The 13,390-nt window shown below is 37.4% G+C and overlaps 1 protein-coding gene and 1 long non-coding RNA gene across 6 annotated transcripts in view; one reads left to right on the forward strand and one right to left on the reverse strand.

Moving 5' to 3' along the window:
- The window catches only part of atp8a1 (ATPase phospholipid transporting 8A1), a 276,718-nt gene that overhangs the window by 30,853 nt on the left and 232,475 nt on the right, over positions 1-13,390 (forward strand). The gene's annotated exons all lie outside the window — the stretch shown is intronic.
- Positions 177-13,040, reverse strand: LOC127587094 (uncharacterized). The gene is made up of 3 exons (XR_007958741.1): positions 12,931-13,040; positions 2,265-2,421; positions 177-1,058 (listed from the first exon to the last, which is right to left on the reverse strand). It is a non-coding gene; the product is annotated as an uncharacterized LOC127587094 (long non-coding RNA).

Here is a 13,390-nt window from a genome sequence, read left to right on the forward strand (position 1 = left end):
AGGAAACCCCTGTAAGTGTGGAATTGAAAGTGATAGGACTATGTAAGTAACAAATAAGAAATTGTGAAGAAAGCAGCATTCTGGATTGATCAGACTCAGGTGTTGCAAACTGAGTGTTTCCAATGACAATACTTTTATTTCAATTATACCCTATTGTGCATAATGAATTAGTCAATGGATAGAATGGCTTAAAAAGAACCTTAATTAGTGACGTGAGAGATTTAATCATTGGATAATTGTGAACTGCATTGAAATGTTTGTCCATATTTGTATCTCCTTACCCACTGAATGCTAGTCTGATCAGTATGTTCAGTCATAATTCTCAGATGTGTTGACAATGTTGTCTAGCTACCAGTAATGTTGACTAATATTTAGAACTGTTTATCAGAGGAAAACTACATTTTGCAGAGGTGAGATGGTTGTTTAAAGAAGATGCCACCTGTCAGGAAATGTAGATTGTTGTAACAAGCCATTGATGTTATAGGGTTGCTCTTCATTAGTGTCTTGTGTCCAGTGCAGCAGACAGGCACAGTTGGCTATGAGAGGATTGTGCTGGGCATCTGGTCTTCCCTGGTTGATTATTGATGTTAAGCATTGCAGTGTGGAGACAGTGATTTGATTTGCATTGTGGAATCTCATTTTGCAGACTCCTTGTGGAAAAATCAAGCATCTATTGGGAAACCCTCTATAGTTTGGCCTGCTTGCCTTGGTTCAGCTGGAAGTTGAGGCTGTGGATGCTGTGCAGGGAAGTTCACTGGTAGCTGCCATCTTCCTCCTGGTGCTTATGCTCTCGGTCTCCAATTTCTCTTTCATGGCCCTTGGGTTCCAGGTTTTCTTGCTCCTTTTGCTCTCTGGCAGCAGTGACTGTGTTGCAGGCAATTGCATTTTATCCTTGGGACTCCATTTGGAAATTTATGATTCTTGTTTTATCTCTGAAATTCTTCTTGTGATCCACAAGGACCACACCAGGAAAACGTCAGCCATGTAAGGGGTATGGTGATTTAAAAAGTACTTGGTCCATTTTCATATCTGGTGTGATTTCAGCCAGAGGTGACCTTCTACAAATAAAATAAAAATTGTATCACATTGGCTTTCTTGGAAAGGTTTCGCAATCAAACTCCCAGGCCTTTATATCTACCCTTTCAAATTACTTTGCATTTTAAATGTCTTGATAAATTTATTACTCAATCCATTTAACTTATGAGGATATAAGCTACATTCATGCAACCTGTTTTCATAATTTCACACTTTTAAAATCTGATATCAATTTTGTAAATTTGAGCTGTATCCCCTCCCAAGGCTAAAGTGTTTCCTTGTGTTTAGTACCCCCAAAACAGTGCTGTAATTTAATGAGGGCTGGCTAAATTTGGATAAACATTCTCTTCTTTCATCCAAGCCACTAATACATGGTGATCTCACCTACCTTCAAATCCACGTGGCATCCTTGGAACAATTTCCAGTTGCTCACTGATAAAATTCCAGTAACGTCATCATAACTGTTGCATGCAATTCTTCTGTTTCCTCTTAACCAATTACATGATATTTGAAATTTTCTAATGCTGAGATACAACTTTCAAATCTAAAGAGCTTTTGGAAAATAACTAATATACCTACAATTTCTTCTAATATCCTGAGCAAAGTCAAATAGACTTGGAGATTTGATCACACCTTTTGCAATTTGTATTCCTTTGCAGTTGTTTGAATAACTTCTGTTTTAATGCTGTCTTTAATTCTTGTGTTGATCAGAATTTTATTTAGCAATTTTAAATCTTAGAGCATTGTACCTTTACAAATACATTGAATATTTCCTACTGCTTTTCTTTGGATTTACTTACTGACCACAATAAGCTCAGCTGCAGTTAATTTATCTCTCATTCTGCTGAAGTTTGCTATACCTAAATTTTAAAATATTGCATTTTGACTCCTCTTCCTTCCTCTCATACTTTGTTTGAAATTAAATTATATTACTGTCTTGTAAAATGCTCCCCCATTGCCAAGTTGATCACTAATGTTGGTTAGTTACTTATCAGTCAAACCAGTATGGTTCTCTGATCTTAAAGCAGTGTTCCTTTTTTTAAAAAAAGACTATCTTAAACACATCCTAAGCATTCATAGTCTTAACAGCAGGCACTTCTAGTCTCTGTGAAATTTAAAACTTCGATGTTTATCCATTAACTAACAATATTAAAACACATTTATCTGGTCATTCTTGCCTCGCTGTTATGGAACCTGGTCTTGCATAAATTGACAAGTCCATTTCTTACCTTTTAAAATTCAAACACTGGAGACACAAAAGACTGCAGATACTGGAATCTGGAGCAATGCGCACGATGCTGGAGGAACTCAGTGGGTCAGGCAGCATCTATGGAGGGAAATGGCTCCTTGACGTTTTGGGCTGAGACTCTTCATGTGAATTATTAGCTACAATTCAAACAGTGCTTGTTAGCTGGGCAGCACTTTGCAATATCCTGTGGTTGTGTAAGGTGCTATTTAAATTCCTTTTTCTCATATAATCCATGTTTCCTCCCAAGTCCTGGAACCTCTCCTGGTCTGTCCTGTTCTAGCTTTTATTTTGTAGCCTGTTTTACCTTTTTCACAGTTTCATTACTTGGCAATTATTCGTTGTAATAATCACAGTGGAATCTTGATTTTTAGTTAGAATGATCTAACCTGAGTTCTTGGCGGCAGATAATGGACATGTTAGATCAAGGGATGTGCTTTAAAGACGTTTAGAATTGTTTTCAGCCTGGCAATGACTGGAATGCACTTATGGTTTTTCATACGCAGTACAAGAAGATTTCTCCCCTATTCTCTCACCATCCTGCATTTGCAGTTTTTGTGTTTTGCAACCTGTTCTGTTACCTTGCCAATTCACTTGGTTTTTTTTTCATATAGCACGAGATAAATGTTTTTAGTTTTAATTGATTTTATTTACCCTGAGTTGTTGGAAATGCAAGCATACTTAGTTTTGGCACAAGTAAGTTCTATTGAACTAATAAAGTTACAACATTGTTTTATTAGGTGGAACAGTTCTGGAGTCAACCAATTTGGTGCATAAGTCAACGAGAATGCCAAGTTTTAATGACTCTTGTAGCTCATAGAAATCACAACATTGCTCGGCATTGACTGAAGTTATAAGGAGAGATTTAGATAGACTCCGTTTATTCTCACTGGAACCTGGAAGGATGAGGTATGATATTATAAGGGTTTATAAAATTGTGATGGACATTAGAAGTATTTTACCCAATTATGCAGTATTAATTGCAGATCAAGATGAATTTTGCTCACTACAGATTAAAAATAAAGGCAAAGAAAATGAATGCTGACGATAAAAATTCACAAACTTTGCCAAAATGTTTTTGGGGCACTAGCGAGATGGCACCTGGAGTACTGCGTGCAATTTTAAGGAAGGATGTGCTTGTGTTGGGGGTACTGCAGGGAAGGTTCATTGGATTGATTACTGGGTTGGAAAGTTTGATGTATGAAGCAAAGTTGGATTTGTACACATTAGAGCAGAGAGAAATGAATGATGATCTCATTGAAACAAGATTGTGAACTGAATTGACAGGATGGATGTTGAAAATGTTCCCACTAGTGGGGGTATCTAGAATTAGTGTGTATAATTTCAAAATAAGACATTGCAATTTGAGATGGACCTGGAGGAATTTCTTGAGGATTGCAAATCTTTGGAATTCTCCACGTCAGATGTAGAGTCAGTCATTGATTCCATTTAAAGGTGGAGATCGATTTAACGTTTGAAATACAAGGGTGTCAAGAGCTATATGGAGTTGGCAAGAAAATGGCATTGAGGCCAAGATTGGTTTGATGGCCATAAGTGCCTTTTGCACGTTTTTGACTTGAAACAAAAGTCAGAATTGAACAGTTATGTTTAGCTGTATTTAACAGTCATTAATTTTGGTGAAGTTATCCCTATTTAGGAGAGTTATCCAAAACATTCAAACACTACTGAATTTGGAGGTACAGATAGAGCAAGTCTTTTTCAATTGATAAGGAGGCAGATGAGAATCTTTGACAAAAGGACCTCTTAGTTTTCAAGGATGTCTTTTGTTCTCTCAATCAGACCCCCATACTTCCATGACTTGTGGTTCCCAACCATCTGATCTTCCCTTCACTATTGTCTCCTGGTTCTTAAGGTAATAAAGCAACTAACATTATTCTGCCAAATGTTCTCTAGTTTACTGGCATGGCTTGGACAGCCAGCACTAAACTATTGTCTCCCCTGTTCCTGACCTACTGACACTCTTAATTTGGGCAAATCTGCCATTTGGCTTTGCCAAGTTTCACTTGCAGCATTTTAACAGTGCAGAGCATACTTTTAAAACTGTGCCTTTGCACAGTGTTGGTTTACATAACTGCAACTCACACAATTAATGATTTTACACAGGGAAATCATCCTACACAATCACAACAACCTAAAATAAGAATATTAAAGGCTAGTGTACTTAAAATCCACCTCTCCACCAACCTATATCTAAGAATTATACTTGGCACCAAGTGCTATTGCTCATTTCCTTCCATCTAAATACTTAGATTTATACAGGACAGAAACGGGCCCTTCGGCCCAACTCATCCATGCCGACCAAGGTGTCTTCCTGAGCTAGTTCCTTTTGACCTGTATCCCTCTAAACTTTTCCTATCTATTTACCTGTCCAAATGCCTTTTTAAGCAAGGTCCTTTGGCTCATCATGTCCACGCTGACCCATCTATATTAATCTTGTTTACCTGTACTTGGGCTCTGGCCATCTGTGCCTGGGTTCACATACCATTTAAGTGTTGCATGAGTACTTTCTTCCACCACCACCTCAAGCAGATTACACCTGGCCTCTGCTTGAACAAATTCTTCCTCTGATTCCCTCTAAACCTCCTGCCCTTTACCCTAAACTCATGCCAATAGTTTTAGATTCACTGCTTTGGGGTAATGTTTCCTATGAACTATCCTGTCTATGCCCCATCCAGTCTCTCCTTGTAACTGAAACAGTGACATCCTGGTAAATCTTCTCTGCAACCTTCCGAGATACATCACTTCAGTGCTCTCACTTCTCCAGATTAAATTCCATTTTCCATTACTCCATCCAATTTACCATTTAATCCATATTATTCTGTAACCCAAGACTACAATCTTCCTATCAACAGTTTTCATGTCACCTACAAACTTGCCAATTATACCTCCTACATTCGTATCCAAATTATTAATGTATGTGACAAACATAAAGGGTCTCAACACTCATCTCTGTGGTACACCACTTTTCATATGCTTCCAATCACAAAAGCAACACTCCCGTCACCCTCTTTCTTTCCTATTACCTAGCTAACTTGGATCCAATTTGCCAACTTGCCTTGAGTCCCTTTTAAGCAAGGCGTTTGACAAGGTCCCACGTGGAAGGCTGGTCTATGTCAATCTCACTGCCTTCATCAATATTTGTTACTAATTTTTCAATCAGATTAGTCAGACTGGATCTTCTACCAGCAAAGCCATGCTTGTCCATCTTCTTTCAACCCCTACCTTGTGGAGATTAACCCTATAACACAGAATTTTTCCAGTAATCTCTATCACTGACATTAGACGCCTATAATTATACCTCATCACTGCTGCCCTTCCTGAGGTACCCCATTTGCTGTCCTCTATTTGTCACTTCGCCTGTGGCCGCTGAAGATTTAACCATTTTCTCAAGGCTGCAGCAATCTCCATCCTTGCCTCCCATAACAGCCTGGGATACATCTATTCAGGCTCTGGGGATTAATCTGCTTTTGTGCCCACTAAGACATATAATGAATCCACCCTTCTAATGTTAATATGCTCTGCAATATCTCCTCCCACTCGCTGAAATCTGTAACTGTCTTTCTCAGATGAATACACTTTCTCTATATTCACCCACAGCCTCTTGACTCTATGCATAGATTGCTCCTTTTGGTCCCTAAATGACCTTAGTCTTTTTCCTCTTACTCTAAATATATTTGCTAAGTGTCTTGGGATTTTAGTTGATCTTTTCTTTTTCAATCTTCTTATTAGTTTTCAAATCAATACAGATTAATATATAGTATCAATGTTTGTACATGTAATACAAAGAGATCTGGATAACAATCATGGCATAAATCATAAAGAACAATAAGATATAAAAAAAATCTGTAGATCCAACGATCTCAGTAAATGAATATAATATAAAAGAAAGGAAAGAAAAATTTACTATATAAATTTAAAAAAGAGGAAAAAACCCAAATCACTAAGAAAAATTATAAACAATATAAACTAAACTAAACAGAAAACTTAAAAAAAAACAAAAAAAAAGAAAACAAAACTGGACTAAAATTTTTCAGTAGAAACAGAGCAATATTATGTAGTCAACTCCATTCCTTTAAGTTGGAAAGTTATTGAAAGGGGATCTACATCATGTGAAAATATTGAATAAATGGACTCCAAATATCTTCAAATTTAAACGAAGGATCAACAGTACCACTCCTAATTTTTTCCAAGTTTAAACATGATATAGTTTGAGAGAACCATTGAAAAGTAGTAGGGGGTATTAGATTCTTCCATTTAAACAAAATGAATCGTTTGGCCATTAATGTAACAAAAGCAATCATATGGTTAGCGGAAGCAGATAAATGGCCAGGCTCTGTCCTTGGTAATCTAAAAATTGCAATGATAGGATGAGGTTGTAAATCAATCTTAATACACTTGAAATAATGTTAAAAATGTTTTTCCAATATTTTTCCAAGAGGACAGGACCAAAACTTGTGTCAAAGAAGCCACATTCGATTTACATCTATCACATATAGGATTTATATGGTTATGAAAACGAGCTAGCTTATCTTTTGACATATGGGTCCTGTGGACTACCTTAAACTGTATCAACAAGTGTCTGACACACATTGAAGATGTAGTAACTAAATGAAGGATTTTCTTCCAAGTCTCTGTGGGTAAAGATGTCTGGAGTTCACTTTCCCATTCATTCTTAATTTTGTCCAGTGATTCTGGACTTATTTTCATAACTAAATCATAGATTATTGCTATCAAGCCCTTCTGATAAGGGTTAAGACCTAATTTTTTTTCTGTAGTTTGTTTTGTAAGGTGTCGGAAAAGAGGGTATAGTAGCTTTTAAAAAATTTCTAATCTGCAAATATCAAAAAAAGTGTGATCCAGGCAAATTGTATTTGTTAGACAATTGTTCAAAAGATGAAAAACAGTTATCAGTGAATAGGTCACGAAAACATACTATTCCCTTCCTTTTCCATATGGAAAAAGCTGAGTCAACTCTGGATGGATGAAAGAAAAAATTAGATTGAATGGGACTTGACAACAAGTTAAATTTATTCAATCGAAAAAAATTTACGAAATTGAAACCATATTCATATTGTATGTTTAACAATTGGGTTAATCATATGTTTACTTAATTTGACAAGTGCAAAAGGGAATGAAGCTCCTAAAATAGAAACGAATGAAAATTCAAGTACTGATTGGTGCTCAAGGTGTACCCATTTGGGGCATTGAATTGCATCTAAATCTTGTATCCAAAAAATTAAATATCTGATATTAATTGCCCAATAATATAATCTAAAGTTAGGCAAGGCCTTACCACCATCCTTGTTTAGTTTTTCTTAATATTTCTTACTTAACCTTGGGTTTTTATTCTGCCAAATATATGAAAGAATTTTAGAATCAATAGTGTCAAAAAAAGATTTCGGGACAAAAGTTGGAATCGCTTGAAATAAATATAAATTTTGCTAAAATATTCATCTTAACTGCATTAATTCAGCCTACCAATGATAAAGACAGTGGAGACCACTTAGTAAATAATTGTTTAACACGGTCAATTAAAGGCAATAGATTAGCTTTAAATAAGTCCTTATGTTTCTTGGTAATTTTAACACCTAAATACATAAAATAGTCAGTTACCAATCTAAAAGGTAATTGCCTATAAATTGGGGTTTGCATATTCAATGGAAAAAATTCACTCTGATTAAAATTTAATCTATGGCCAGAAAAAACACTAAACTGATCTAGTAGTGATAGTACTGCGGGGATAGATTCATCCGGATTAGAAAGGGAATTTATTTAATCTTGTCTGCCACTGATACTTTATCACCTCTTTGCCTTTCCAATTACTTTAAGTAAACCCCTACTTGTTCTATACTCCTGGAGGGCCTCGCCTGTTTTCAGTACTTGGATGAAGCATTTGTTCAACTTATTTGGTGCTGCTCCACTGGATATCTTTTGAATCATGTATAATTTTGCCTCTTCTAATTTTCAATTAGTGTTAAGGCACTGAAAAGTATCTTGTGTTTTAAGTTTTGCATCTGCAGCTGCACTTTTCTGTGTCACTTTGCCCAGCTGACAAACCTACCTTGTCTATTTTTGTATTCACTTAGACAGTTCACTTTCTTCTACCTACATTACTTGCAGAGCTGGTTCTTTGTCATTTTGCTTGATTTGTTTTTGGTCAATTATTTATTCAACATTCTCCCACTCAAATGTTATGCATTTATTCTCCATGCTTGGGATTGGCAGCTTTTTGGAATAACAAATCGGCTAAGTTTTTAAAGAATGTTGATCATTTTTAAAGGCCAGTCTTAAAGTAATCTTCCCGGTCCTTGGTATTTTGGACTCTGATCATTTCTAACTTGATTATGCAGTTTGTTGCCTAAGCATCTCATGACTTGTGTTTCACTTGTTACTTTTGTAATAGTTGTACAAGAGATTCAAAACCAAATGTCCAAGTGTTATATTTGGTTCAGAACGTGTGAGAGAGAGAGAGAGGAAGACAGGGTAGGTGACTTTAAATTATAATGATGATGCAAGATTATTTGAGACAAAATGTCAGTTTTCATTTATGTAAAAGTTGGGTGATGCTATGTAGCTCGAGAGATGAGGAACACACAGATGTGAGGCAAAAGCATTCCTGTACAGTGAATAGTGTACATAGTAAAGATTTGAAGGAATTAATGTGTTACAGAATTTTGATGGCAGCCTGGATTTACTGTGGGAAGGATGGGTCTGATTGGAGAGAATGTATATTTTGAAATTTCTCTATGCTTAAGCCATGGCTGATCATATCCAACTTTTTGGCTCGACTTTAGTTGCCCTGATTAGTGTAGCTGCTGGAGTGAAGTATCGTGCTGTGTTAGCCTGTCTTCTGCAGGCATCCTAGCTCTTGTATTAAAGACAAAGTGCTAGAAACGCTCAGCAGGTCAGGCAGTATCTGTGGCAAGAAATCATTAACATTTTGGATTCAAAAAGCGTCCTCTCTAAACCAGAAGTTTTAGAGAGGACCTCCCTGGTCTTTCACCTCAACCTCTCTAGCAAGTAAATGGCTAATCCTCTGGCTCAACTTTTTTAAAAAAAATTCTGTTTATGCCTTTTCCTAAGTTCTTTACCTGTTTTTTTAAAAGCATTTCTTTTTAACCACCTACCCACACCTGTAGCACACATTTGACCACCATCTCAGAATTTCATGTGACAATCAACTGTTTGGAAATTCACAACCTCAACACTTGGCCGGATTTGACTCCCTTTATAATTGTATGTAACTTTGCTTTGTCTTGCCAGTGTCTTTTAGAAGATTCAGGCTGTTAACATTTTCTTTCTAGAGATGCTACCAGACTCGCTGTGTACTTCCACAATTTCATACTATTTCAATCTCCAGCATTCTCAGTGCTTTACTTTAAATGAAAATTATTTGCACTTGATACCTGTCATGCATAATGGGGTTGTGGTATACAGATTCAGAATGCACAATCCAAATTCAGCCAGAAATCAGAGCACAGAATGAGACCATTCAAACCATTGTTTCTGTGCTGCCTTTTAAAATGGCAAACCAGTAATTCCCTTATGGGCCCTTATTGAATCTATACAATTCTCCATTGACTGTTACTGTCAGTATGTCTTACCTTCTCAGCATGCGATTTTTTGAAATATTGCTTTCAAAAGAAAAATGCAATTCAGTTTTCAAGCCAAGTGACATTAGTGTTCTATTGATGATTTAGTAAAGGCCAATGCTAATAATTTTCCACTTGTGGAAAGGATTCTCACTTTAAAATGATGGGTGATAATGCGCAGGGAATGGTTAAGAAGAAGAAAATTGAAGCAAATATGTACCAAAATGTCCAACGAGACAATGCCTAAATGAACGGAGTAATAAGGATGACCATTTTCATTAACAGTGCTAAGGGATATAAACTTGTAACATTGAAAATGATGAGGAAATGAAATTTTTGAGGGCATAGTGACTATAGATGCCTGAGGTGAAGCAGAGTTCTCACTTGTACCTTCTAAAAATAGCACAAAGCTTGATATTATTTGTACACATCTGAATATTGTAAACTGTACATTGCATTAAGTGGAGAAAATCTATTGATTAAACTAAATATATACTGTATAATAGTTTAGGCTGGTCTGTAATACTTTGTGCCATTTACATCAGTGCGAGTCAGAAACTGAAGTGTTAACTTTTACTGTAAGGAGCACTTGAATAGGACATAAAGATGTTTTCTCACCCTGTGCTTTTTCCTATTGGTGTACATGCATCCTAGCAACTAAGTGCTTTAGCAACTTAATTGCCTTAGAATGAACATATGTGGCTGTGATTCTTTTTATCTAGCCCCCTCAGAATGAATCTTTCTTGTACCCTTGGGTATTGTGACTTCCCTCACCTGTCCATAGCAAGAGGAGGAGGAGAAATGCAAATCAAATCCAAAAAGTACAACATTCTCAATATACGTGAACCAGTATAATGAATTCAATACATAAGAATACACAATAGAAGTGGTGGAAATTGTGGGCAAAATATCAACCATACAAAATTGAGATCTAGACAGAATAACAAATGCCTGTGCACTCAGTAAGGCCTTGCATAATGGCAAACTGAGAGAGATTTCGACAGCCAGGAAAAGCAAAAGAGCAATACAAAGATAAACAAGGCTGTGGATAACAGAGTTCAGCTCAAACAGAAGAGAAGTGGAAATGCTAAGGATTGAAGAATGGTAATGAAGAGAGACAATCACAGTGAAGAACCCTGGTCATATTTTAGTTTCTGCTCTTACCAGCAGTGTTGTCATGTCAAATCAATGGATTTTCAAATTCTGGTTATAATGCTATTTTGGAAAACTAGAAACAATTTTTGTATTTGCTATTCTGATGCTTAATTGCTGTACTGATCTAAGAATGCATGCAGTATTTTCTTTAATGAAGTCATGGATGAAACTCGTGTGGTTTTACATCCCAATTATTATAGGGCTGTGACTATTTCATTAAAGCAAAGTCCAAGCTGGTTTGCCCTATTTGACTTTTCTGGACCTGTAGGTTTGGAAAGTAAATTCTGGGGGCTTTCCTAAAGAATAACCTTTTGTATTCAGTTTCAAAGTTCACAGTCTTTGAATTCAGAATTTCATTTGAGGCGGCCTGTTTCTGGTTGTATCGTGATCTCCCAGGCTTTGGTAGCCTGGCTTCATCTGTGGAAGGTGTAGCATGCTGTAACATGGGGCTGAATTGTGTATACCAGCAGCAGGCAGTTCCACAATGGATTACTGGTAACCAGCTATTCAATGTCCAGAATGTCATCCACATATTTTTGTTGAACTCTGTAATTCCAAGAGAAACTGGAGATCAGATGCTGATGAATCTGTTCCACTCACTTTCAAATCGAGTAGTGGAACATAGACGTACTGAGGAGAGGATTTGACTGCACTTCACAGCTAGCCCCTTTAGTTTTATGCCAGAGAGGACTGGCTTCCAAATGGCATCCGTTTTCATCTATTGATTTAAAGGGGTCCCTGACCCTGTGTGGTGGGGAGGGGGTGGAGGCCAGTGGAGGTAATTGCTGCTCAAGTTGTTTCCATTTGCTTTGCTTTGTTTTTAATTGTTAGTCTTTTTAAATCCAATTAAGTTAAATGTCTCTGGTTGCTTGCTGCTTGGAGCCTGCTCTGGTTTACAGGACCAGCTCATTTACCTCTCAGTATCTGGAAAATATACATTAAAAAGTTTAAAAATGCTGGAAACACTCAGCAGGTCATGTAGCATCTGTGGAAAGAGGAGAAGAATTGATGTTTCAGATCAAAGACCCCTCATTTGAACAGTGATAGCAAGACCCCAAGTGGTTACAAGTTACAGAGAGAATGGGGAAGATGTATAGGACACGGAATATCTCTTGAAGAGGCTTGAATTGGTGGAGGGGATAAGCTGTTGATAAAGCGATCTGATTATATAGGGCAGGTAAAGAGGGAGAGAAAACAAACAAACCAACATGATTTTAAAAAAAGTTGTGAAATTCAGATTAGGGGTGTAGGAAATGCCCAGCAGATCAGGAGAGAGAGAAAAACTGATCACAGATGGTAACTGTAAACAGAATTTGCACAATCTGGGGTTTGCCTTCAGAACAAACTTTCTCTTTATTACAAGCTGACATCAACAGGGGAGTCACTTGTCCTGGAACAAATGCTCCCTGATCCAAAGTTTCCATCATTCTTATATGATTTCTTATCTACTTTTTCCCCCCATTATCTCTACCCCACGTGTGCTGTGTATAAATAGTGAGGCAAGCCTTTTTTCAGTGTCAAGCTTCAGTGCCTACATGCTTTGTGAGCCTTCAAGCTTCAGTGCCTTGGGTGCCACGTGAGCTGTGTGCAGTTCCGCTTTTACCTCATGCACAATGGCAAGCTTCCGTCCTGGAGTTTGTGGGATTGTTGTTAGGCTGGTAACCAGGCCTGAGTTTGTTATAGTTCCCTTTAGCCTGTAGTTTGTGGTTTGGGTCGGTTTGAACTGGTTCCAGACTTTCTCTACCTGGTCCCAACCCTGCAGAGTACATGATCATCTTCCTGTTCTCTACTACAGTGCTACAGAGCCATTTCATTATTCCCTACCACAGTAACCTATAGAAGAACTGGCCAGTTCTGATACAAACAGAACAAGCAAGTTACCTGAAGTTGTTGAATTTCATATGAAGTCCTGAAGGCTGCTACATGGGGAGCTGGAAGTTGAGATGCTGTTCTTCAAGCTCGTATCAGATCACACTGGCACAGTGCAGGAGACTGCAGTCAGGTCAGAAGAGGATGGAGAATTGAGGCAGCAGGCAACAGGAAGTTTGGGGTTGCCTCTGCAGACTGAATTCAGATGCTCCACAAAGCAATTGGCCAACCTGCATTGGGAAACTCCAGTGTCAAGGAAGCCACATTTTGAACGTCAAGTGCAGTATACTGGATTGGAAGTAGTACAAGTAAATTGCTGGTAAAACCTAACTCTGGGTGGGAATTGCAGGTGATGGGCCAGGTCCAAGATGATCTGGCCTATGGTTTGCCATGCACATACAGCAAGATTTAATAATAAACTATTTCTACACCCCAGTAATGACAAAAAATCTTTGATTTTGGATGTTCATTG

The sequence above is a fragment of the Pristis pectinata genome, chromosome 2 (genome assembly GCF_009764475.1).
Source record: "Pristis pectinata isolate sPriPec2 chromosome 2, sPriPec2.1.pri, whole genome shotgun sequence".
NCBI lineage: Eukaryota > Metazoa > Chordata > Chondrichthyes > Rhinopristiformes > Pristidae > Pristis > Pristis pectinata.